The 27,735-nt window shown below is 45.6% G+C and overlaps 2 long non-coding RNA genes across 5 annotated transcripts in view; one reads left to right on the top strand and one right to left on the bottom strand.

The window, feature by feature from the left end:
- The window catches only part of LOC130532677 (uncharacterized), a 72,840-nt gene that overhangs the window by 28,359 nt on the left and 16,746 nt on the right, over positions 1-27,735 (bottom strand). For 3 of the 4 annotated variants that reach the window (XR_008952395.1, XR_008952393.1, XR_008952394.1), the window contains exon 3: positions 10,064-10,190. This is a non-coding gene — a long non-coding RNA (uncharacterized LOC130532677). Of the gene's footprint in view, positions 1-10,063; positions 10,191-14,071; positions 14,332-27,735 lie in introns of those variants that run through there. The other variant, XR_008952396.1, reaches the window with a different exon arrangement.
- Positions 13,258-22,986, top strand: LOC130532679 (uncharacterized). The gene is made up of 3 exons (XR_008952398.1): positions 13,258-13,992; positions 22,137-22,449; positions 22,823-22,986. It is a non-coding gene; the product is annotated as an uncharacterized LOC130532679 (long non-coding RNA).

The following is a 27,735-nucleotide window of genomic DNA, read 5'->3' as shown; positions in this document are numbered from 1 at the left end:
TATTGTTTGCATTTCCTTCTCTATACTGCAGTGTTCTGATTTATTATATGTGTTTTATTTTATGTAGGGCTCTGTGACAAGGCTGGCAGGGTGAATGTCATCATGTACCATAAAACACTTTCCTTTGCTTTTGTCTTTGCCCTTTATTTTGGAGGGTCTTGACACGATTTCCTCCACCGTTGCTAATTAGCGACGGTGGCCTTTCTTTAAGACCAGCGCGTTCCAGTGTGATCTAAGCACAAACAAAACGTTAACCGGGCACGCCATCATCTATGACCACAAATTGGGGAGGCACCGTGGCGTCTGTACCACAGCTTGTCTGCACTGCTGCTTCATGGTCAGTGGTTACAGTTACAGCCAAGGGGTCACAGGGTTTGTGATCACAAAAGAGGATGCGACTGAAGAAAGAAAAATGACCAGCCTCTCTTTTTTAATTAAAAAAGACAACATTTGCCTTGTAAATCAATGTATTTTACATGCTAAACGTGGACAAAAAAGCATATCGGACAAACAAGTCTGATCTGATATTCTGTGTAGATGCGCTCCCAAAAAGAACAAAGTGTTTGTACTCCAGCACTGCTGAACACCAGAGATACTCCTCCTGCTTCTCTGTCTCTCTGTCTTTTTTTGTTTTGCCAGCAAAAGGAGCCTTTGTTGCCAAGGTGATACTTTGTGTGACGCTGGGTCATGTTGTTGAATGGGCAAAGGCCCTGTGCAGCAAGCATTAAATAGTAATGTGATTGGCAGCAATCATCGGGTGTGTGTGGGGTGGGGAGGGTGGTGGTGAGTGTGTGGTGGTGGGGGGAGAATTTTAGGAGCTTCAGCCAGACCAGCAACAATCATCAAAATCAATGTTTTTTTAAAGAGAACTTGCAGGATAAAAGATGTGTTTTAAACCAAGTCAGTGAGCTACAAATACTGTAGCTACAAATAAGAAGTTTAAACTAATGTAATTACTTCTTAATACTAATGGGTAATTCAGCAAGATGATGTGTTTTTGTGGATGGATCCAGATGTGTGTAAAAGTGCTTCAGAGTAAACTGCAACTCACGTGATCGCAGCAGTGCCTTGCAGCCATGAGCTGGCCAGAGGTAATTTAGCGATGCATTTAACCACATTCACAGCTGTAAAACAGAGCGCTACCTTCTTTATATTGTCCCTATTTGACCGTCCTGTGCACGCTCAGTGACACAGGCTGTGCAGAAATAAGACACCTCAGACTTCTGCCTCCCCTTTTACGCTAATGAACGAGTATAAAGTGTTTCGTCGATATGGGATTTCATCTGGTGTGTGACCAAAGTGTAGAACTTACAGCTGCAGGACATTCAAATGCTCCATTTTAGGTCCCTTCTCTGCTAATAACTCTCTGAAAAAGAACATTTTTGGGCAAATAGTTCCAAGAACTGTGGAGTAGTTGCACTGGTGTTTAAGTGTGAGTAGAGCCTGCTGCACCACAAACCAGTACTCCTGCTGCTGCTACTTGATCCAGGAGAACCAGTCTGTACCAGTTTCTCTGTGTGTGACTCATCGAGGGATATAATTGCCCTCCTGATATGAATGCTTTAAAGCTGAAATGATTTTACATAACCTGAAATAAATAAAGCTGATTCTGGCCTGTTTCTGAGAGTGAGTCAACACTGATTGGGAGATGTGTTTGATCGAGTTTGTGGACATTCCTTGATAGTCCAATCATGTTTTTCCACCCTGGATGACTGAAATCGTTAAATCCCAGAATTTACTCCCAGCCCTCACAAACACACACCCCTGATCCCCCTAGGTGTGTGCTGGTGTGGGGGTATGCATATGTATGAATGCATGTCCATCTTCTCTTCAGTTGAACAGGATGTGGGAGGTCAAAGGGGAGGGTCAAAGGTCAAAGCCTGACTAAATAATTACCAGATACGGCTCACACACCTACACACACTTAAACACACACTGAAAAGTTTCACAACTACATGGGCTGTTATTTTTGAAATGTCTGGACAGTGTTTTCCTCCGTGACCCCCTTAGCTTGCGCACACATCTTCACTATATACACACACTTAGAACAGGGTCTCCCTCCCTGTCTGAACGGATTGCAAGAAACACACACACACACACACACACACACAATGTTCCGGCCTGAAAGCTTGTCCCACTGACAGGCTATCAGTCAGGAAACAGAGGGGAGAAAAAGGAACGAGAGCAAGACGGCGGGGGGGGGGGGGGGGGGGGGGGGGGGGTAGATTTGGCCTGTCACTCACAAAAGGTCAAGGGTTGCCACTGAAAGCCCATTGACACGAATGCACACACGGGCACCCACGCATGTGCGCACACACACACACATACTCACACACACATACAACAGTATTCATCAAAACAAGGTCAAAAGTGGAGGGCAGACAGCTGGCTGCTTTTACAGAGAGAAAGAGCGAGAGCAGACAGCTGGCTAGTTTTACTAGCGTCTGCCCTTTAAATAGAGACTGCAAGAAAGTTTAAAGAGGGCACAAGTGAATGTTTACAACAGGGCAAAGAGGCACAAGCACTTATTTTAATTGTTTTGAATGAACTTAATCACAGTAACATGCCTTCAAAAGTCCTGAGCGCTCCAAAGGGAAACAATTGGATCAGGGAAAAGCAGGGCCCTGTAATGGAATTGGATCAGCTTAAATCAAAAGTTTTTTCGTGATATTTTTTCCACATGTGCTGCCTTTTCCCTCCGTTTCAGACATCCTTTGCAAACTCTTAACAGAGGAAGGAAGCAGGTAAAACAAAAGGACAGCCAACGGCTCGCTTTCTTTATCACGTTAGCCGCAGTGGCTCACCTCCCGCGGTTCATCCGAAAACCTCCCCTCCGCCATCGCTTTCGACAGCTAATTAACAGACAAGCGCGGGAAAGGCGCACGGAAAACGAGCATATCTGCACGCACTCGCACAACCTGGCCATGTCCGCAAACACAAACAGTGTCACAGAGCCAGACAGGTAAGGTTATAGAGATGGACGTGCATGTCCCCGGGACTCTCGCTAACCATATGGCCTGTAGCTCGGCCTTTTTTGTGCTCACATACCCACGGCCGAGACAAATTGTACTCTTATTTCCTCTGACTACTGGAAACTCCGGGCTATGATGGCTGAGATTAGATGGCGGAGGGGAGCGTGGAGGGTTTTATAGGAACCAGTGGTTAATTCCAGCCTATTTTCTGATGAAGCTCAGCAAGACTGAGACATGTCAGTGGTGAACAGCTACGAACTGAATAACTGGAGTCAATAGCTTCGAAATGATGGACGGGCGTCGTCAGCTCCAGCAGAAGTTAACATTTGAAAGCGCATCCGTCAATAAAAAAGATCTAGTTCACGTTTGTGGAGCTCATTTGCGGCTGCGGAGGGTCCGTGCCGCCGGCGGGGCTTTACTCAGGGTTGTTGACATTTCCTCCTCTCGTTTTCATGTCATCTCTGTAGGTGGTGCTCGCTGCACTGTGTGTTCAGCCTCACTGCGTGCTTCTGCTCATGCCAGAGCTCCGTGATTATGGTCTGTTCAGGTGTCAAAAAGCACCAGGCTGCTGATGTTTAGGTTCCACTGCCTGTAAGTTGAGATCAGCTTTGGTGGGGGTGAGAGGGTGAATGAGGATACTGGTCAGCTGGTCAGAGCAGGTTTGCTCTGATGGTTCAGGACCAGTTCGTAGATAAAGTGGTTTGTCGTGTTAATGCTGCTCAGTGCAGCTGCTAAAACGCACTCCTTTATCATAAGTCAGGTAAGAATAATGCATTCCCTCTGTGTTAATATCACCACCTGACCTCCCAACCCGCCATTGATCATCCGCGCGTCTCGCAAAGGTGAGCAATAAGCAAAGGTTGGAGTCTTTAAAAATTCAACATCCGGACGCGTTAAAGTCCTGTTTTGACGCCACAGAAGTCGGGAATCAGTACGCAGTGAATAAAAATGGGGTGGTGAGTTAATATTTCATTTGGAAGATTGTCTATATTTTTTTAGACGCTGTTGTCAGGCCTGGCGCAGAAGCCATCCATCTAACGAGTAATTTCATTTTAAATTCAGCCTTCTAGTCTGTGTGGGACTGTTTCCAGTGGCGCACCTGTCTCCAGCACAGCTTCTAATAAAACTTGGCCCCATCCCACAGGACAAATAACACACCCGCGCTGCCCTTATGGATGTTTTTAATCTAAAGAAATGCAAATACAAGTCTCAGACGTTCACTCAGCGACCGTTACAAGTACAAAAAACAAAGCAGCGAGGGCTCGAGGCGTTTTGGGGTAAATTTAGCTCTGTGTATCTTTTAGTTTCTGTTGTAATGATAAAATTCAACCCAGAAATTGAAGCGTGGCCTTCTGTTGACGGTACCTGACCTCTGTAGGATCGGTTTGACCTGGGAATCTTAACTCACAGTCAAATCTGTCATGATGTTACTGAGCTGTCGTTAATGCTACTGCTAACAGAAAAAAACAAAGCATAGAAATAACATTTATGGTGCCTTAATGCAATAATCAAGTTTGAGATTTTGCCAGTTTGTATTTCCATCACCTTCCTAGAGACTAGTGAGAAGAAAACACTCCAAACACACATTTAGGTGGTAATGTTTAAAACATTTGCAGAGTTTCCTTCTAAATTCACTAAAACTAGACATTTTAACTCAGTGTTTCACCACATGTCATGTTAAAGACTTTTGCACAGTTTCTTCATCACAATCTAAAAAATCTAAAAGACGAAGGCGTTCACTTCCAAAGGAAGGCAAGAGCAGTATCTCAGTCTGTAGGAGGCTGGGCTCAGAAGCAGAGGGTTCTCTGTGCAGGTCCTGGCACCCCCCTGAGCTGGCAGCTCATTCAGGGGGTGTTCTCTGCCTTCGTCTATATGAGGCTGAACTGGCTCCAAAATGTTGTCTTGATAGCCACAATCAGCTGTGAACATTTCACGGTTCTGTGTTAACTTTTCCCCCCTGATCCACCTGTTGTGACTTGGATTAAGTTATTCCAGCATGTGCTGCTGCGCTTGTGTTAGAGAAACTGTGTGGATAATGTTATAAAATGTCCTGGCCTCCAGAGTAAACATGTGCTCGGTTTAGCATTTACCTACTCAGCACAGCTCCTTTATCTGGAAATAAATGTCATTAAAACAAAGCACAACAAGAAGGCTCACTGTGGAGACGCCAACCACTGTACAGTGACTCCACTGGTGCAGCGTAATCATGTTGATCTGAGCCAGATTAGCAGCACATTATTACGATGCGGTGTGACAATCCAATCTGATCTCAGAAAAATAACCTCCACCCAACCACACTGGCAGACATCAAGCAAACTCCTTCATTCCTGCTAAATTAGGCGAGGGGAAATGACTTGTTGCACAATGGCGCTCTTGTATTAGAGAGGAAGCTGCAATTGTCAGATCAGACTGAAGAAAATGAAAAAGCTGGTAAGTCTGGGAAAATATCAGCCTCGTTCCCAGGACCTCAAGGTTCACACAAGCCCGACCGTGTTTCTCCAACTTCAATTCCACACTCCGGCTTGGTTATTCAGATCAACCTTTTCAGTGAAAGAAGACGTCGCCATTCATCTTCCCTGGTCACTACATTTCATAGGCTAACAAAGAGACAAGAGCAGGGCAGGCAAGATGGATAAACTCCCTCAAATGGTCAGGATGGAGACGCGATACCCGAGAAAGGCTGCGAAACCGCCACGACTCAAAGGCTCTAACATCCAAGTGGCGCGCGTTTGCTGTAGCAACATCTGAACATGCACATTCACCCCGCTGGTTCAAACACTGCGGTCGCTGCAGGGTGGGTCTGTGCCGGCCAGTGAACTGTTGGATCAACAGAACGGGACACAGGGCTGCTGTTTAAGACTAAAAATGCTACGCGGCTGCAAGCCATCGCATGCTATTATAAATTTTAACATTTGGCATAATTTAACCAAATATCCTTGGTTCACAACCAAGTTTCCAACATTTTCAGCAGGGCTTTTTAGTAGAAAATAGGCAAATCTTTTTGCCACGGTGCCTTTAATCAATCTGGCACCAGAACTAAAAGGCACATACACACCTACTTTTGACCTAGCTGCCATGTTTCCAACAACTATGATTAATTTTGAGACCACCAAAGAGAAGAAATTTCTATTGCTCCAAGCTGAAAATCACTGGAACTATAACATGGAAATGTTTGATAATGGTGGATCGAACGGCTATAAATCCTTTTGGTCTCGAGGATGTTAGAATAAAAAGGTTACGTGCATGGCCACACTATTGACTGCAACGCTAGAGTGGTAATAGTGGCAACCAATCAGTAAAACTGAAAATGGGATATTGTGCAGAAATACTTAGAAATTAGACATGAAAAGGTTGTTTTTTTTTAAATTGAAAATGTCAGAAAGAAAAGAGGTGGAATAAAAAGAGACAACAGTTTTTCAAAATAAATGGAAGTTAAAGGAGACTGGGTCTTAGGAGACACAGTCAGGGAAAAGATGAAGTTGGCACCAAGGAGCAAAGGTAGAGAAGGGAAGTGATGAGTTTGGAGGTAGAGTTCAGCAAAGGCCCTGGATTCAATCAGAAGCCTGTTTTTGATTCGGGTTTTCATTTCTCCTAAAATAATGTTTCAATAGTCACTCGCTCACAGCTAAGCAGGAACATTGCTCTCTGAATGGGTACTTGTTTGGAGAGAAATTACTTCTCTGTGGCCTCAGATGATCTGTGCAGGCTCATGCAGGGGGAACCATTCTGCGAGGTTAGTTTAGCTTGTTTCACTCTGGCAGCCATTTGAGTGTACAGTGATTAAATAGAGCCAGTTTGTTGTTGACAAGATTTCTTTTTAATCATTAAACCTTGATAAAGAGCTGACCTGACTCTTCCTTTTAAACATAAATTACCATCCCAGTGAGTTGGGTAAACAAACACCTTTACAAAAGCTTTTGCCTAAGAAGTTAAGTTTGCAGTACATGACAGGTGGGGGTTTAAAAACATTCAACATAAATGATGAAAGGAGCAATTTGTGAACAGTTGAGATTCATTCAATGGTTGTCAAAAACGCTTTCCTGCTTAAAGCAACAGAGGACAAAAACCTAAAAACGTGTCTGACAACCTTGAAACTCCTTGTGCTGAGTGCACTCCACTAATGTGTATTTAAAAGCCGCGTTGGCCTTTTGACCCTTTAACATACAATTTTTTTAACAATCTAGTTAAAGTTGATTTTTTTTTTTACACCTGATTTCTGACATTCTAGTTTTGACCAAAGTTGATATTTGACAGTCTCATATCTTTTTTCTTTTTTAGCTCAAGTAGATTTCTGATAACCTACATGTGTACAGTCTGAATTCTATTCGTTAACTATCTATTGGGACGTTTTAAAAGGTCTAGTGTTGACTGGAGTTGAGTTCTGACAGTTCAGGGTGGATTTTTCACAGTGCAGCGTTGATTTTTGACAAGAATTGACCTTTTGACCAGATAAATGTGAATTCTATAACTGATGTGGCTTTTCAAGTCTGCTGATGCTTTTTGACTCTCTAACGTTGGTCTTAATCATCTTGTATCGATTGCTGACAGTCTGGTCGTGAGTGTCCGGGAGCCAGAACAGTCACACACATATCAGATGCACTTTTATGCTGTACTCATTAAACTTAAGTTTCCTTTGACAGCAGAGTTTGGGTGTATAATTATGTATGAATTTGGATGCATAATTCTCCTTTTAAATGAACTCTCCATTCGAAAATAATGTAACGGGGCAGCGATGGAAAAGCGGGTCGACGTATTGGGGGCAACTGCAAGACTTCAAATAAATGAAGATAATTGTGGTGGCTTTCGGTGCTTCTGCACCACAACCCCGTGTGCTTCTGCCACAGGGTTGAACTTTCTGGAGCCGGCGATCGATAGCAGACGTGCTGGAATGAGCGGTCTGGTATGGATCGGGTTTGATACAGCGCGTGAGGGCTTCAGAACCAGCGAAGATAAACAGGTGGAGACAAATGCGCTGCAAGAGGAGAGCAACACCCACGTGCACGTACAACCTGCATGCACGTTCAGATCTGCTGGGTCACATTCTAATACACATTTACATACATGCTTGTGAAACGCATCGCATGCATCTTCAGGGCCGGACCGGCCACAATCCAGCATCTCCAATGAGCCCAACGCCTCAAGAAAATATTAGCTTTCTCAAGAAGGACTCCTAAACACATGTAAATCATCTCCTGAGTTCATATCAGAACTTTCACGAGTTCTATATGGCAAAGAGGCGCTTTTACAGTGCTGCTGCCTCCCACGCGTGATGTTGGTGACACATAGGAAAAGCCATTACAGTCACACTTCCTCTCCGAGGAGCAACAACACTATTTTAAATGAAACACACAGGAAACATGTGGGTGCGCTGCTGCATAGGTGCACGTGCGAGTGTGCGCATGCACGTGCACGTGTGTGAAGCGCCGCCAGAGGTCCCATGACAGTCCTTCTGTGATGGCCGGCGTCTGCTGTGACCCCTCAGCGGGGCGGAGCAGCAGACCGAACAGTCGGGATCTGTTGCTCACCGTCCACGCTCCAGTTTCACTTCTCCCTCCAAAGTGGATCTTGTGATCTAATTGCGTAAGCAGTCACTTGGAAATGTGCTTGTGCATGTGCGCATGTGAGTGTTGTTTGTTTTCAAAACATAGGAGGGATGATTTCGCATAACGTCCGTGCCGCCGCTTCCTCGTGTCACCGCGCGGGTGCGAGCTCAACGCCAAAACCCGAAGAAGCGCACGTGTCTGTGCTGGTGAGCGCGCCCACAAGTGTGCGTGCACACACTGGGGGTCCGGGGGTTTGGACACCCGCTGAAACTCAATCACGTCACAAGAGGAGGTGCACGCCTGGAGGATTGGCGGTAAATTGCGTCACAGTACACAAAAGGCGCGAGGTGGCGAGTACCTTTTTACGACTTCCGGAGACGACAGCAGTAATCACACGTGCGCGGATGAATTTGGACAGGGCGCCTTATCGCATCATCAGATGCCATCAGCATCTGTCGCCCTAGCGGGTTGCCGTTATACATGCACACACATGCTCACGTGCACACGTCCGCATTATTTATGTTACTCACAAACACGCCTCATCTGTCAAGCTAGCGGGCCAAAGTACGGGTCCGGTACGCTACTGGTTTAGCAGCACACCTGCAGCTGCAGCCAGGTGACCTCATCTGCAGCTTGTTTGTTTGTTTTTATCACTCTTGGCTAATTCACACTCATCCGAAGGTGGTGATAAACAGCACTGAGCTAAGACACATGTTTCCTGTAAAATCCTCCAGACTTCCTCCAACGCTGAAAGGAAACCGTTTCTTACGTGCCCCTTATTCACGTGCACAAAGTTCACCTTTGAGCGCGCTGCACGCCACCGCGAGTCCCCCCTCATGCAGCCGGGAGGGAAGCATGCAGGTGTTCGTCGAACCGCAGCGCTTGCAGAGGAATATGTTCCAAATTAGAGCAAAACATCTCTAAAAAGTGCACAGCAAGCGTTTTTTTTGTTCCCACGGCACTGCAGAGACATTAATGTGTGCTGAGAGTGCTCAGGTTTGTGTACCACTGCAGTGGAGCACGATGAAGAGTAAGTTCATCTTAAGTGTAATTCAATAAGGCAGGCGGTAAACAGTTTTAGAGCGGCTCTCAGACGCGGATACACACAGGGCTTCATCCTCTCTGCTTTCACATTTGGTTTTGAGGGCTTATAAAATGATTCGGTCAACATTTCCTGTGACTATAAGCAACCTACGCAGGAGTGGTTTGAACTTTTTCAGAATGAAAGCAACCAAAATGTCAGAGAAATATGAGGAAATTGCCCAATGGAGTGGAGTTAATCTTGTTGCAATCTTTCTTTAACGTAACTTCCTATATAGGAGGGTGATAAATATGAAAGGGTTTACACAGTATTTAATCAAGTTGGGGTGATATATTATGAGGTATTTGCCCAGAATACTGCTAAAATGGATGGATGAGGATCCTCTCTGTGTGTTTTCCACATTTAATCCAACCGCATAATTACATCTTGAATTGCTGGGAACAATGCAGCTGTAATTTAAAAGGTATCGTACGATGGCAGCACGAATGCTTTACTTCGGCGCTTACCTTACACCCCCGCTCAGTCCTCTGCTGAGGTGTGAAGCCAGAGAGGATTTTTCCACTGTTAATTAAAGTGTCTGTCTTAGAGAGAATTAAGGTCATGATCTCCCGGACCTCACCACTCCCACAGTCCCTGAGAAGAGAGAAGAGAGGAAAAGTGATTAAATGACGAAATAAAAGGGTGAAATGACTTAATGAACCTCCTAAGGAGGCCTACTGCTATTTAATAAGGGTTTATTGTTGCTTAATTAGCACAATATAACCACTTGTGTGGACTTGTTCATTGTTAACTTTAAGATAATCAAGCTTCCGCCTGACTTGCCATCACGCGCTAACAATGTGATAATGAGATAGCATTAGGTGACGTCCGGTAGGGCATTTGCACATAACTGATCATTAGCGACCAGGACCCAGATAAAAGTATAACTGCCACAACCCCAGCCCCCGCCCCCCCCCAGATCTGTATCACAGATCACTTTTATTTTGTTATTGGGATATACTGTATATTTGGGCCCCTCCACCCTTTACTTGTTCGGGACGCATGTGGAAGGAAGAGGACGTGGATTCAGATTCAACCTCTAACCGACTGCATCATCTGTGCAACACACACCTGCGGGGGTGGGGGGGGCGAAGCTCTGTGGTGACACTCAGACCTGTTCCTTTATCGTTTACAGCCCCGCTCTTTTACTCCTGAATGACATCATCACGTGAGATTGCGGTTTGTGACCTTAAGACGCCGTCGAACCCTGGCGGACGAGTCAGGTGGTTTGTGTAGGCCCGGTGATTCAGCCATGAATCCCCGATTCAGACAGTCTTCCCTCTACAGACATCAGCGTGACTCATGTGGCTCAGATGAACTTTGTGAAGCATTCGGTGAGCTTTGTGAGCTTTCAGACTTTCATTCAGTCGGTGACGCCGGCCCCCTTCGCAGGGCCTGAGTCAACGCCATCAAACGCTGCGTCTGACCTACACGTTAGCACCAAAGTTCCCTCATTCCTGGACCGTAGACTCCATCTGAGTCATTCTACATTCTGCTGTGTTTCACACAGGAATTAAATGACGGCATCGCCAATGGCATCATCCTTATCGGCTTGAATCATAACCTCGCTAGATTTTCTTAAAAAATGCCGATCCGTGGAGCTAATCTAAATGCCACAAACGCTGAGAACACTCGGCATCTCAGAGCCGACTCAGAGCCCGAGCTCAAGTGAGCATAAACAAGGTAATTAAAGTCAGACTCCTCTGGACCCACTTCAGTCACATGTCTGGGTCCTGGTCTGCCTTTAAAAACAAAGGATGAGAAATCAAATCAGATATGTGGATTATATTATACATATTATGTTAGTGGAGAGCCAGATATAGCAGTTTAGAGCCCACCCTGAGCTTACCTCAGACCAGTTCCTGCAAACACACTAAGGAGGGTTCACGTCTGGTAAAGAGCTTTTAGAAATGTGGAGTGTGTGTGTGTGTGTGTGTGTGTGTGTGTGTGTGTGTGTGTGTGTGTGTGTGTGTGGTGGGGGGTCCCTGGTCCCTGTAAACTCTAACACACACATACGACACAACTGGTAGATGTGCCTCTTATTTGTGCAAAGTCTCTGCAGGTTTACTAATCCTAAACTAATGAAAACTACAGTGAGTCACCTTGTGAGTATGTACACACACACAGACAGACACAGACACACACCGACACACACAAATGCAGATTAGGAGCAAGATTTAACAATGACATCACCTAGCTGGCAGCTTTATGTGAAAACACAGCACTTTACAGTGTGTGTGTGTGTGTGTGTGGTGTGTGTGTGTGTGTGTGTGTGTGTGTGTGTGCGTGTGTGTGTGTGTTGGGATCAACATTAACAAAGTTAAATATTCCCCAGAAACATTCGTGCCAGATGAGTCTGTGCATTTAAACACTTTTTTCCCAGGAACTTTTTGGGAAAATTTGTTAGATCTTTAGCGTTCCAGGTGCATTCTGGGAGTTTAAACGTCCTAGCTTTGAAGGATCAACTTTACGGTTTCTTCCTTTTACATTGAGGTTTTATTTTATGTTCAGAATTATGTAATTCAGCCCGAGGGCAGGGTGAAGTCACACTCCAGAGGGTTGTTAGCCCAGCATCCGACATCGGAGACAGATTTGGAGCATCAGAAAAGGAAAAAAAAGAGTGGCGGCGTTGTGTGGGAAAGGTTTGATCTCTTACAGTCACAGTTCATGCACCGCGTCTCTGCTGCCTAGCTCAAACACTTCCATTCCCTCCGTTTATTTCCAGCACGTCAACCAGCTGACGACTCCTGCGGCGGGACCGGCAATTTCCATCGCTGTCACGTACTCCTGCACTTCCAGACAGATGTCAATTTTATGTCGGGAGGATTAGGAATGCCAGTTATTGTTCTGCAGCATGAAAATGATGTCAACTCTCCTGCCGGGGCCTTCGCTGGGAGCCGGCGGGGGTAAGCAGCTGATTATTCCTGCAAAGATGCCAACATCTGAGGAGCTAGCTCCCTGTTTTCCAGCCCTGTCAGCTGTGCCGCGGAGGGTTACAGAGCGGAGGAGGGGAGGAAGGAGTGATGTCATCTTTCCGACACGGCTTTAAAATCTGGGAGTTCGTGCGCTGGTGCGCTGCAGTCCGGCGGATGACGGCTACAGTGGCGGTGGTGGTCAATCTGGCGGTGGCGATGACGACGCTGGTGGTCAGAGCGGTAAATGACAGCAATACGGACCGTTTCTTCCCTCTGAGCGGGCAGACAGACACGCTTCTCAATTATGAATTAGCATGTAAAAATAAACCGCCACAGCTGGTAGTTAGGTCGTATTTTCAGGGCGCTTAAAGACTTTCCATCTTCTGCTGCACTCGTTGGAGGAAGATCGCTAACTGCCTGGCTAACTGTAGCCAGCATTACATCGCTTTCATTCCTCATAAGCGCCCATTAACGTCCGATGCGTACCTGCTATTTTTCAGTTCCAAACTATGAATTTAGCCAGGGTGCCACAGGGCTTCCCGCTCATTATGGTTAGACTAATAACATGTGCAGGGAAGCTTTAACTGTTAAAGGACTTCAGCACCAAAGCGCTGACTGAGCCGAGGCTTTTAAAGGGCTCACGCATGCAAAGCTCCGTTTCTTTGGCTGTGCAGATATCAACTTCATTACTAAGTCGGCCCATTCCAGGCAGTTTTCGACACCTCGGCCTCCCCCTCCCAGCTTTATCTGTTTCCATTTGTCCAGTTTGTTTTCAACAATCTCTCCCATTTCCCCCTGTTTTCCCAGTCACGCCCTCCGCGTTGAACTATGTCTAATTTTACACAGAGCCTGATGTCATTGCGCCTGCAGGGGCTTTCCCACATGCACGGCAGCTGATAACACACATGACTGAGAACCGCTCAAACTCATGGGCGTGTAACAGTTTGAAACTTCTTAGTCATATCAGCAGAGCCATGAAAACCAGAGCCGTGCCTTCCTCCAAACATCACCTCGGTGCCGTCTCGTCGTCCAGAGAGCCGAGCTGTGAAAACTCCGGTAACAGGAAAAACCATTTCAACTGGCTGTGAGTCCGGTTCGTTAAAATGGCTGACTCATCAGACTGTTATGCTGGAGAGCGGCTCCTGTTCAACACGTCGGACACTGCCAAATCAAAGCGCTCTTGCAGTAAACAGCAAATGTTCTTTCGAGCAGCTGTGCGAGTGAATAAAAAAATAATGGTGGGGAGAATGAAGGGGGAGGGAACGACTCCAGAATGAGCTCAACTCCCGCTGGAGAGCCAGATAAGCTCAGCTGATAGGCACCCTCGGGAGGAAGCTGGACTTGTTTATGAAGGGAATGACATCATAGCCTGATCAGACAATGACCTCGCGCTGACAAGATAATGGCTGACAGAGGGAGGGACGTGCGAGCTGCTGCAGCCGGAGCTGGACGGACGGATGAAAGTTGAACGAGTTCAGCAGGTTATATTTTTTCAACCTAAGCACAACATGATGTGTAGATCTGATAAAACGTTCCCAATTACGTTGGCTGATCACTTACGTGTTCTCTGTCCAAGAACTAAATACCTATCAGGATCTCGGAAGAGATGTTTTTCCAGCTCCGTTTGATAGATTAGTCCAAACTCTCTGGAAATTCGGATACATCTAGTTGCTGTTTGGAGTACGACCAGTAAAGTAATGTATGTTGTAGCTGTTCCCTGTTGACTCACACGAGGGCCCGTGACAACTTTCCAAAACAACACTCAGTCGCGCTGCACTTTCTGCAAGCTGGTCTGTGCTGACCTCTTATTGTCTCGGGGATTGGGACGGCATTATTGGGGGAGGGGGGGGGAGGGGGAGTCCTTAAAAAGCCAAAAGAAATGCTAGGAGGGGGGCCGGAGAAGCTCTCAGACCTCCCAGGAGCACGACTGGACTAAAGCCCCAAAAACAAAGCTTTGCTGCTGGGTTGGGAATTTTCAACTGTGCCCCCGGATTATGGAGCCAGTACGCGCTGGAGGGCGGCGGTGGACAACAAATGCTGATTTTGGCTAAAAATGGACGCTGGACGGTGAAAAAGTCTGTTTGTCTGCCGTTTGGGGGCTGAAAGTACTGCACTCGCTGCATCTGTGAGAATGAGGCCGACAAAATTAGGAACCAGCCTGTCAGAACGGCCTTGGAGTTTTTGAGACATGAAAAGGTGCTGCACCACTAAAGAGATGAATCCATGCCTGTAATAAATCTAATTAAAACAGGGACGCTTACGGTAAATTCAGCTAATCTTAAAATCTTCATTCCCATCAAATGGGGCCCAAACCAAACATAATTATAATGTGCAGTCGCCACAACTGAGCAGAGGAATCCAGGAGCCCTGGAATAATGACAGTACGGCGCTGTCTCTCATCCAGGACAGGCTGGTTTTATGAGCTGGGACGTGTTACATATCCAGAATAAATATTGACTGAGAATTTACAGGCAAACACATAAACGAGGTTTTCACGACATTTTATCCCCACCACAGAGTTCTGTTTAGGTGTCGCACATCATTGATTGGTTCTGTTATCGCCATAAAGTGCTCGGCCTTTTTCTTCGATCTTCGAGGCTGATCACGCCAGTAAAACTCAGCGCGGCGAGGCCGACCACAAGGTGAGCCGCGTCAGCTTAATTCATCCTTCGGATGTTCAAAATGGTCTGCAGGGTGCACAAGAAGCTACGCTAGTTAGCACAACACAATTTGGGAGGGAAGTGGTGAATGGAACACTCAAGAAAGAACTACAAGAAACACCTGAACAAGACCGACTTTCATTCTATTAACCATGTATTATGGTTATATGCTTATATGTATAAACAGGTCATTTTTTTAATGAAATCTTAACTATTTCAGTTAAAACATTATCAAATGGCTTTCCAGACAAAGTATAAAGAGAGGGAGAGAGCGAATTTACACAAACAGAATGGTCCCATCTGGCCTGATTAACATGCTACACTGCTAATGCTTACTTTTAATGGTGTGATCATCTCACACGCTCATTTTCACTGAATTCTTAATGCAAAATTAGCATATTAGAACAACATATTGTCTCTCACTAGCCCAGGGGCCCAGTGCAAGGTGGTGTCAGCTTCCATTTTTGTCTCGAGCAGAAGCGGTCTGAACATGTGTTTATTTAGACACGTCGGAGGGGAAAGATGATGTAAAAGCAGATGTTGGAGGACAAGAATGTCATTTCATTCTGATGCAAGTGTCAGAGACTATTAAGTCATTTACGTTCCAGAGCAGATTTAGAATAAAGAGAGGGGTGGCGTGGAAGGTAACGGCAGCACGGCTGCATCCAGCACTGGTTCCTTGGTTGTTTGAGAGAGCGAGACTCACAGGGTTCAGACCACCAATGTAGCCAATAATAAGTTTGGCTGTAAAGAGGGAGAGAGAGAGAGAGAGCAGGTGGGGAGTGTCAGGGTGGAGTGGGCGGGGGAGGGGGGGGCAGCATATTTCACCTCCACTCACCTGACACGGCCTCTCAAAGAAACCTTTCATTAGACCTTCAGAAAAGTCGGCTCAGTCTGCCCGGTGCCGTCAATTTAGCCGCCACGTTAGCCCGACTCTGCCGTTTGATCTGGGGGATTTTTCATCTCATGAGTTTCATACATGAGGATTTGCCAAAAAAAAAAAAGAAAGAAAGAAAATCAAGACGCCTCTGAGGTGGAATCCACCTAATGCATCTGTTAAGTGACCTAATGTGTGCTCGGCTAACCTGCGCACACCTGAGTCCACCTGGAGGGGACAAGAGCATTAAAAAGGAGCATCTTGTGCTCTTTTATCATTAAAAAACAACTTTTTATTTTTTACATGTGGTCAGATTGTGTATTCTATTCAGATATTTCTGTATATTTTGTGATGGTCATTATTGAGGGACGTCCTCCAGGGGGGGCGTTGGAGCGTGTCGGGGCCGTCTCAAATGTTTCTCACCTCAAAAATAATGTGATTTAACACCAGAGAGGAACGACAGCACCAGCTTTTTGTCCCATGGTCTATTCCTGTAGTTTATAACAGGTTCATAACCAGGCTGTATCCCACTGTTTGAAATATCCCAAAGCTCTTATTTGGAGTATTTTAACTTTTTCGCAGTTGCACAACTCATCTTTAAAACATCTCACTGCATAGAAACAGGAACTCCTCCTAAAAATTCCATATCATAGGTGCGTTTTTCTGAAGAAACTTCAGGGTAATTTATGGGGCCATTTACAGGAACTTTTATGGGGCATAAACAAGTACCTGTTTCACGGTCAGTAGTTTGATCGAACCCGAAAAACTCCTTGACGGAGCTTGAGGTTAACTCAGATACTCATACTTTATCATACTCAGGGTCGCCTGATTATTAGGTTAACATCTTAGTTATGCTGCTATAGGCCGAGGCTGCCGGGGTCCAGAAACATGATCACCTGAAAGACCTCTGTCACCCTGCTGGGTCATGGGCCTCGCCTCTCCCCTCCCCTCCCCTCCCCTCTCCCCTCCCCTCCCTCCTCTCCTCTCCTCTCCTCTCTCTCCTCTCCTCTTCCTCCATCTGTATCCATCTACAGGCATAGCCACCTTCATAGCTGTATGCTGACCTACTGACCGCCGACCCTGCTGACCCACTCAATTCTACCGGCAGTTTATTATAATTAATATCATTAATGTATTTCTATGATCTCTGCCTAGTCTCTCTTCTACCTGTCCTCCCCCCGTCTCCTCCCCCTTCTCCCCTCTGTCTACCCAGCCAGCCATTAGCAGGATACATGAGCCTGGTCCTGCTCAAGGTTTCTTCTTGTTAAAGGGGAGCTTTTCCTTGCCACTGTTGCTTGGTGGGGGTCAGGCCCTGGGATTCTGAGGTCCTTCCATATTTACCTCCTTCCCTCCTGTGTTTTGTAGTTAGGATTTTTGGTTTTGGCGGGGAGGGGGGGTGTTCGTACCCAGTGTCTCAGTGGAGACATGGTCATCAAAAGGATCAAGAGGAACCATTTTTGTAACGTTCCTGTCCCCAGGATTTACCAGGAACTCCCGCAGTGAAATGGTACCTCAAATCTTTTAAAACCATGTTCCAGAGATGGTTGCCATGATGATTAAACATGACCGGAGAGACTGCAGGGTTGCGACAGCCCCTGGTCACTATCCAGAGGCCCAATAAAACTCTGCACCACGACGTTTTGCAGCTAAGTAGAACTGGGTTTGCTAGCCAAGCCAAACCAGGAAGTAGAGGACTGTCACATGTTCAGATCTTATTTTCTGGATTAAAGGAGCTTTTCTGGGTTTCATCACGTGGACATTGCCGTTTGAATTCATCTTTGTTATAGTCATCGATTAAACATCACCTAGACTGAATCAATCACTGACTTGGCTTGAAATTCCTAGAGTCATTATTCAGCCACAAATATTGTTGTTGAGCACTTAAAGCCAGTGAGGTGTGCTGTTGTTTCAGTCCCTCGCAGAGCTTCTGTAGCCAAGCTTGACCTCTGACCCCAATAAAACTGAATATGACTTCAGGGATCAATGAAGCAGCAGACGCTAACCAATGTGCCCTGGAAATCAGCCTCAAAGACAAACGAGTTTCATTTGTTTACGACTTTTGGGAGGCACGGTGGTCGATTCAGGACGAGCGGAGCATCTGTGCGAGAGGAACACAACTCAGCGAACTTTAGCTTCCGTCAGGTGAAACAAACACAGGGTTGAATCTGGAAGGATTGAAGGATACAGACGCTCACTGGCACACATGTAGACAGACATGCACAAACACACAGCGAACGGCCACCCAGGACGAGAGGGAGGGGGAGAGAGATGGAAACTCTAACTGTGTTTATAACTGAACTCTGGATTACAGGCTAGAGTGACAGAGTGAGACGGAGTTTCAGTTGCTCAGCTGTAAATAATTAAAACACAGCCCACCCCTGCTTACTCTCTCCTTTTTGTTCTTTCTGGCTCTTTCTAACACGCCCACACACATACACATAAATTCTCTCTCTCTCGCTCATCTTTACGTATTTGTTATAATTGCTTTCCTTCCTGCTATATATTAGTTGTCAATTTTACAAAGAACATGCGAGAGCAAGCTGTTCATGTAAAATACAGAAGTATGCTTTCTATCCGGTCATAAATATTTCTAACATCTAAAAGTTTCCAAAAGCCTCTTGAGATAAAAGAAAAAGATCCCTTAAGCTTGGTCCACCAACAGACAAAGGGGGGGATCTTTGTCTACAGCAACAATGATTCTCCAGAGTTTTAAAGCATCAGCTGAAGAATTAAATAAAAGACATAAGCGAGACAAGGTGTGTGAGCAGCCACTCAGGACTACCACAGAAATGTAATCTATTACAGGGTACAGATTACCTGTTACCATAAATCGGGGACAGACCCACAAGATCCTACGGTCACATGATGAAAATAGCTTAGACTCACACAGGAAACACACAAACAGTCCGGCCATCGCTGCTTCCTGCGTAGCCTGCCAAACAACACATGCAGGCCAAGGATGTGTCGTGCTGGGGTTGAAAGTTTAGCACGTGTAAAACGAGAAGCGAGCTACAGGCGTGAAACAAACACACACAGGCAGAGCAAAGTGCTCTCATTTGATGTGTGGGAGTCACAAGAGCTGGAGACGACATTAGAGATCCATTTGATGCAACAACCGAGCGTGCCACCCTCACTTCCTGTCCAGGCTAGTTTTAAAGGCTCCGCCTCCTGGTGTCTCCTGCAGTCATCCTCTTACTGAGAGCAACAAAATCGAGCCGCAAACCAAAACCCCTCTTACGCTTCTCTTACTGTTACTTTCTGTTTACCTTTCTGAGCAGTTCAGGTGTGTGGTGAGAACTTCTCGTGAACATACTGGATATGACGTCATTGTGATTTGCATTTCCTGCTGTGTGGACTGGAATGACTGAAAAAGGCTTCACTATCTACGATATATATACAGAATATACAGAAAACAAGAGTTCCGCTCTCGGCAAAAACAATACCTGTTCCTGACAGCTGGATATGTTATAAACATCCCAATTAAGTGCTTATTACATTAGATTAAACTATTTTTTTTATAAAGAATTACATTATACTTGTATATCTTGTACAGTGCTTGATATAAATTGACTGCACAAAGAAACCTCGTCTTTGTTTCCCGGAAATTAAAAATTTAAAAATGAGCTCATTTGAATGAAATGTAAATGACAGTGTTATTGGAACAGAGCGATAACCGCGCAGAATTTTATAAATCATCCAAATAATGTTGCTTCCTTCCCTGTTGTCAGGCCGGCTTTATAACATTTAATGACTTCTTAATGACGACTCTAAATTGTGCCACGGTGTTGGGGTCTAGGAGAATTATTCACGCCGCCGTACCGAAGCGTTTGACGGCGCAATAAAACTTAATGAGATTTTGATGTAGTCCGAACCGTCCCGCCACAGCCGAGGTCAGGGGAAACGTCATCGTCGAAAACAACCACATATGAGGATTTAGTGTCGTCTGTAAAGGCTCACGATGACTTTAAGTTTGAGTGTTACGCCTGTGGGATGTTCGTGGCAGGTTATAAATGTCCAGAGAAGGTTGGTGATCAAATTCAGAAAAACAAAATCCAACTCTGTCAAGGGAGGGACCCATTTTGCCCTCAGCCCCAGGTTTGTTGCACTGCCAGCGAGTCCACTACTGCCCTGATACCCCCTTTCCAGGTTCCCCTCCCCGCCCCTTCCATTATCCCACCCCTCCACCTTCAGCCATCCCATCCATCTATCTGTATCCACGCACGCCCCTTTGTTTCTTCCCTCGCACTTGCCATAAGTCTAACCTTTGCAATGTCAAGTCTGCACTTTTTCATTAAGCGTCCACAATAGACCTCCGCACCTCCATCCTGATTACAATCTCAATCTTCTAAATGTCCTCACGCGGGAAATACTCCATTTCATTTATAACCTTTAATTTCGCTCTCGATCACTATAACCGTTCATTCTGCCCACAACAAAAGCTCTGTTACGCTCACGGAGGCCTGACAAAGACTTATAATGGCGCTTATAATCACAAATATTGGAAATGCTTCTCTTTGGCCTTTTTACCACGTTTCACACTAAGTGATAATAATTATGATTAAGACTCAGCTTGATAGGCAGGTATTTCAGGGCACCGGTGGGTGACAATATGAGACGACCCGGGGTTCAGCTTTGGCTTGAAGCTGTTTAACTAATGCACGGTTAGTTCTTAGAACCGACTCCACTCTCGACTGTTTCCCAGCATGCATCAGCTCGAAATAAAGACACAACAATGGAAGAAATGTTTGCGTCCTTAAGTGGAAATCATATCGACATATTCGGAGTAGACTGACCCAGATGCATCTTATTTCTTCCGGAGATGAAAAGAGACCCCACCCCAAAAAGGAATTTGCATGATCTCATGCTGCGCAGCTTTGGATCTGCAGGACAATGCTGTCATTCAAACCCAGAGTGACAAACAGAGATGAATCGCGTAAAAGGAAGGAGTGGAGGTTCTAAATAAGCCAGGGAGGCTCGAGAGCCTAATTGAGTTTGTCAGATAAGTTGCTGAACTGAAATGATTTATTTCCCATAATAAACAGTCTTGGTTCTCCTTGTGTGGCTCTATCAGCCAGAACTCCGGTGCATAAGCGCATTGAGACGGCAGGTCAGGGGGTACGTTCCCAGTCAAAGGTGTTAAAGCTGACGGATGAATCACTCTAACTGTCTGTGACATCTCTCAGCACGTCGGGCTAAAACAAAGCCCCTTTCTGCAGGGCCCTTATCTGCGCCAGAGCCGCCTTTATCTCCCAAATGGGCCCTCGTGCAGATACACCACCGTCGTCACGCATCGGTGGCACCGAGGCGGACAAACGCGCACGTTAACAGCGCCGGACTTGATCTGTTTCAATTTGCGGGGAAAGACACGACACATTAAAGAGGGAAAAAAAAGAAAAACAGCGAGGGGGGGTTTCACAGATGAAATGAAAAGCTCATGTTGCGGCGATCTGTCAAACCGAGCAAAGGTTCAACACTGGGTCAGCCTACTGGGGGATTCTTTTTCAGCGTTCTTGCTCAAATTACATGAATAGAATATGGGGGGGGGGTGCAGACAGCTGAGCTGGGGAAGATGGATATGTCACAAGAGGGCAACCAACTTCAAAAACTTTTTTTTATTTATGATGCAAAACATGCGCTGCTGCCGCAAACACGCGCTCCATTGTTAGAGCATAATCAGGCAGCAGGAATTAATGGGCCGCGGGTCCTGGGGAGATTCCTTCGTTTTGGGGGGATCGTCAAGATTTTGGAGATGGAAGAACACGGACCTTCGGGAAAGACGGATGACACGGGGGTGGCGGAGATCACATTTGGAAAAAAACCCAAACTCCCAAAAGAAGCGTGACAGTGTGTGTTTCACGCGCTCTGATGCTTTTATCCCCTGACCCTGACGGTACACCTCGCCGCCATGTGCAGACATTATCAATGTGGTGATCGAGACAGGCGCATATGGCATCAGCTTAGCCTAATGGGACGACCTGAACGTGCTCTTCCAGCGCAAAGTCCAGCTGCAAACGACCTCATTGGGACAAGATGGCAGCATCCCTCCAGTGTGGTTCTGTTAATTCTCTTCACTTTTATATAATTTCAGGAAGTGGGCCTGAAGAGCGCTTCATTATTTCTGGGCAGGAGGTAGAAATGAAGAAAAAGCATCAGGTAGACAGAAGGTCAATAGGTCAGAGTCAATATCAGGGCAGCATCTATCCTTCAGTTCTGCCTCATCACTCTCTCTCTTTCTCTTCCTGCTCCTTTCTTTCATGGATCTCGCTGCCTTTCCCACTCCCGCTCACATTTCAGACTCCTGCACGACACCACAGAGTTCAATCAGCAGCTGGAGATGACCGCGGGCACTGACGGAAGAGCGAGGAGCATTGTGTTAGTGTGTGAGGCGGGAGCACAAGGAGGTAATGAGACACAGAAGGAGAGGTGGGGGGTGGGGACCGGTGATTATGACAAATAGGGTGGGTGGCGAATCAGGGCGGCGCAGAGGAAGAGAGGGGGCCTGCTCTCGTCCAATGAGGATTGGGGTGAAAAAGGCGAAGGCATCACGAACATCAAAGGTAGACGACAGGGGCCGTCTATTCTGACTTCTCTTTAGAAAACAAAGCTATAGTCTGAAACTGAATAACGACTCACTCCTGCAGGAAGACGTCGTTTTCCTCAGATGCAGCGGGCGGCGCGGAGTGGGGCGGAAATGTTTTCTACTCTTCTGAAGTATCGCAGAATTTGAAAAATCCCTTTAATATTCATACGCGCAATTATGTCTTTTTTTTCCAGTGGATCTCCACGTCGCCGGAGCGTTTGCAGCACTCTGAAAATAATCACTGTAATAAAACAACCTGGTGCGCGTCGGAGTCACCGGCACAGCTTTAACAACATTACGCTTGATTGTGAAATAAACGCGTCAGCCCAAAATATACACACTCACATGTTGCCTGGCAATAACCACCTGTTTAAATCATAAAAAACTGTTTTCACTGGAAAGAAAACACAGTGATTTAAGAAAAAGTCATTTTAATATCAAATAACAAACAACTGTTTGGGCTGCTCTCCTGCACAGCTAACAATATTTTATTCTTTATTCTGTTCTATCTATTATCTTCACCTGTTGTGTAAACATGCAGAAGGGTTTATTGGACAAAAGGCAGGAGAACCTTGGATTGAAGATAGATTAAACCAGGGCAGAATGCGCCAGCAGTGATGAAGGTCAAAGGTGAGCGGCTGTGGGCCAGGTCACATTTCTTTTGAACCAACCAAAACTTTGACATAAGTTGAAATTCCGCTTATTACTTTTTAGTTCTTTATATGGAAGAGTAGCGCCCCTGATTCCACCTGAAGATCTTTTTTTTTATTTTCAAACCACAGTGAAACCACTGAAATTATCCAGGGGGCTAAAACTTTCCCGCAACCCCAAATCTTTTCAGATTCCCTGGAATCCTTGAAGGGCAGGGTTGCATGTGGAAGAATGGTGATTGGTGGTTCACTCTTGCAGCATTCAGCACTTCGATGTGTTGCTGCACACGTAATTTCTACAAGCTTTTCCTCATTTTTAAACAGAGCAAAAGAAGAGGAATTGGGAGATTGAGTCCGAGTCTCTTTCTGGTTTGCCAATGATGGACGCAAATGAGTCTATGGAAGTTTAGCTGCCAAGGTTGTGGAGCTGAAACAAATTCATAGAAAGTTGGAGAAACTTGAGCAAAATAATAACATCTACAGTATATTAGGTGTATATTTCACTCTCTACGTGCACCTTCAGCCTGATTTAAATGCATTTTCCAGAAGATTCAGGTGCAGTGGAAACACAATCCCCACAAATTACCAGAAAATTTACAAAAAGGGACTTCCAGTTGTTGGCGGAAAAGAGGCTTAGTTACGATCTGAGATGGCAAACAGTAAATATGGGTCAAAATATAACAAGCAGCAGGCATATGTCAGGCAGCTATAACACTGAAGTGGATTATCTGAACGGGTCCCAAATGATGAGGCAGAAACGATGCAGGGTAATCTTACAGTATAAATCGGTGAGTCTGAAACAAAGCAGATGGTTTGGAATGGTCAAGAAGACTGAATATTGAATATATGAAGGCAGTTTCCACAGCAGAATTTGTTATGGCCCAATAACCAACAATATATCTGCGATTTAAACTTGAAGAAAACAGCCAAAGACATTTAAACACAGTTTTTAAAACACGACCGCAGGGAAAATACTGAGGAAAAGCTTCCCATTGTAACCATTACCTTTCAACTCACAACAAGCCACAAAGCTGAACTGCCATAAAAATACAGTCTGGAGGGAAATAAAACATAAGTGTGTTAGAGCAGTGTGAAAATGGACACGGTGCTCTCTGGGAAAACCAGTCAGGGAAGAGATGTGGCATATTTAGTAGTTATAAACAACTGGCGGGGAGATCAGAGAGATTACAAAGAGAAAACCAGAAGACCAGGGGGGTGGGGGTTGGGGGGCAAATCACAGAGAACAGGGAGGGGAAAAGAGGAAAAACAACAAGCTCCAGCTCAATGCGTCAGAACAGACACACAGGGCAACGAGAAAATGCAGCTTTGTCTACACAAACACAAGGTGCCAGCACATAAACTACATTCTGTCAGTTCCTGTGCGCTACAGTAGGACAGCAGCAGTTTTTATCGTAATCCTCTGACAGCACATGTAACTTCAACTGCACACAAAAAATGACAGAGATGTGCAGGTTTATCTGTGCGACTTGGGTCTTTTAAGCACCTGGCAAAACACTTTCTGCCTTCGAATCAACTTTTTGTTCTATGGGGGTCACACAAATCTCCCATGATGTTTTCAAAATAAAAGATTTATTTCCCGCTTTGGCTATCGGAGCTGATGCTAGCACCAACGTTTATGGGGAAAAAACGCTAAAGCCGTACGCTACAGTTGTTCGCTCACGTCGTCGGGGAGCCTCTCTGGGAGGAGAGGTGATCCCTGACAAAAAAAGGCAGTCTGTTATCTCCCGTCGAGATTTGTTCTGTTGTGTTTCTCCAGCGGGCTGCCGAGCGCTGCAGCGGGGGGATAGTCACGCTACAGCTGCTTTGTATGAATAACATTTCATGTGCAATAATCTGTGTCTTTCTTGTCACAAAATTACACGCACACACCGAAAGATGAGGAGAGACTCCAACCGTGGCCACAATCTCACTTGTCGTTTTACACACACACACACACACACACACACACACACACACACATGAACATGAGACAAGCAAATTAAAGAACATGGGTTCACCACAGGACCCGTCTGACCAAACTAAAACACATGCACACGGTGGTAATCTGCGGCGATTCCTATAAATAACGGTCTCTTTTATCTTTGCCTGTATTGTTTTCTTCTTCTCTTTTTTCACTCACGGGAGTCCCGCTCCGTCTGCACTGTGACATTTTAATTGAAATAAATGCAAGTCTTATAACTTCCGTCAGTCGTCTCGGCCTCTCTCGTGCCTCCACGCCCTCACTTCCTGTCATCCTGTCTGCACGCTGAAATCTCAGCATCAAACTAATCAAATGCAAGCGGGTTTTTATAGAACGCCTCTATATTCTGCAGGTTTGCATCGCATGTGGGCTACAGGTGATATAAACATCAGCCGCATGTTTTGATAGGCACACGTGGAGGTTTCTTTGAATGAAGACAGGCAGGCTGGGGGGGAAAGCAGGAGAAGGGGGAAAGGGAACTGAATCAGACTAAGACATCCTGACAGACAGAGGGAGGGCAGAGAGATTGCAGTGAGCTGGGAGGTGGCGTGGAGGCCAGGGCAGACACAGTGGATGTGTTGCTGGAGCAGACAGAGAGCCGCTTTTGTTCAGCCCACATTTAATCGGCGAGCTGCTTCACTGACACCCGGATACAGTCATCTGTGAATCAAACTCAGGCCCGTGTGCACAAGCACTCCGTTTCGCTGTTGCAAATGTTTAACTTGACTGTAACGCTCCACTCCAATATTCAGTTGCTTTAGCTCGCTGGCTAATTTTGACAAGCTGCTTTCCACATTCAGTTGAAACTTTCAATTCTCGTCCCTCTGCTGAGCTGAGGAAGTCTCCAACGGGCACTTGAATGGGCATTTGAAAGCGTTCAGGATGAAAAATAGTCAAAAAGTCAGTTTTATTTGTTCGCAAATGCACACAGTGACCTTTTGTTGGCGAGTCAAAATTAAAAAATCATTCCAAAAGGTGCCACTGCTGAGCTGCGACTGTGTGTGCGCACATGTGTGTCTAAATTAACAATTACAGTTGGGAAAAGATAATTATGCAGCCAAGTGGGAGGCATGAAGTCATGCTGAGATACAAAGCAGAGACACAACCGTTGCAAACAACACATAAACACACATAAACACAGGAGATCTAAAATCCATAAAGAGGAGGCTAAAAACCAGCTATAGACAATCAAATGCTTTTCTGGTGGCAGGTGTCACAGAATAATCAGTCAGTAAAGTCATTTAGTACTATAAAGGTGAACCTACACCACTTGATATCGGAAAATAAAGTAATTATGGGAGATAATGCAGCTTATTCTCTTTCAACCGTTTATTCCACCATAATCAGCTGGGAATTATCTTTTATTTTCCTCCTCTTTTTCTTCAAACACTGAATCCATTGAGTAACAGTCAGGTATTTCTTACTTTTCTAACAAGGATCTGACACGAATATCCTGTTGTTTGCCAATTACTCATCACATCAGGGCATCAGCATGTCTCAGCTGATGCTCTGAGGCACACACACACACACACACACACACACACGCCCCAACCTCATCAGTTGAAGCTTCTGACTCACACTTAAACCGACTTGATTAGCAGGTTGTTCAAACTCGGGGTCATGCGCTCATCCCAGGTTAGGTTGTCCTGTTAAAACAAAATCCTTTTCCACTGCCAAGACGCATACGTGCGCGCCTGTGTGTGTGTGTGTGTGTGTGTGTGTGTGTGTGTGTGTAGGTGTGAACTTCTATCAACAGGGACAAACTTGAAGTGCGTGTACATGTCCAGGCTTGAACGGTGGTTCATCAACACGTCAGGAATGACTTAAAACAGAATAAATAAAGTTAGAAATTTACTTGTTTTATTAAAGTTGTTAAAACTCAATAAAACATGGCTTCTGCATGTCAACAACTCAAATTTCTTTGGAAAATGAGCAAACAGGATAAAAGGAGCCCTAAATATCAGCAGTTAGAAACAAAATGCCAGCCTCCAACACTCCGCTCTCACCTTTCCTTACCTCACCTTACCTGCTCTCCCCCTTTGTGAAATCGCCGCGGGTAACGATGACGCGAGCGTCTAGAATTGTATCCGGAAGCAACATAAACTAAAACTAAAGCAAAGAGTAACACACCCACAGAAACACACGTGTGAGGTCAGTACAGAAGGCCAGAAAACACACACACTGCGTAGCTTCATTCCAGCAAAGAGGAGAAATGATGTAAACGGGAATGGAGGTCCTGACTGGTGACCAGATACTGTCGCCACATATGGACGCTGTCTGTCTGAGCTTCCAGCAGCTGCTGCTTTAGGACTCCTCATTGTCAGATTTATTATTGCCATTACAGCGTCAACCACATGGCCTAATTGGCGTGCATGTGCTCAACAAGCTGTCGGCCAGCCTCTCTGTCATGTATGACTTTGTGAGCCTCTCGTGAGTCAACGTTCTTCTCTGTCTGGTCAGTTTCTGAGGATAAAAT

The sequence above is a fragment of the Takifugu flavidus genome, chromosome 10 (assembly GCF_003711565.1).
Source record: "Takifugu flavidus isolate HTHZ2018 chromosome 10, ASM371156v2, whole genome shotgun sequence".
Lineage (NCBI taxonomy): Eukaryota > Metazoa > Chordata > Actinopteri > Tetraodontiformes > Tetraodontidae > Takifugu > Takifugu flavidus.
The sequence above is the reverse complement of the archived record's forward strand: the minus strand, read 5'-3'. Positions and strand labels throughout refer to the sequence as shown.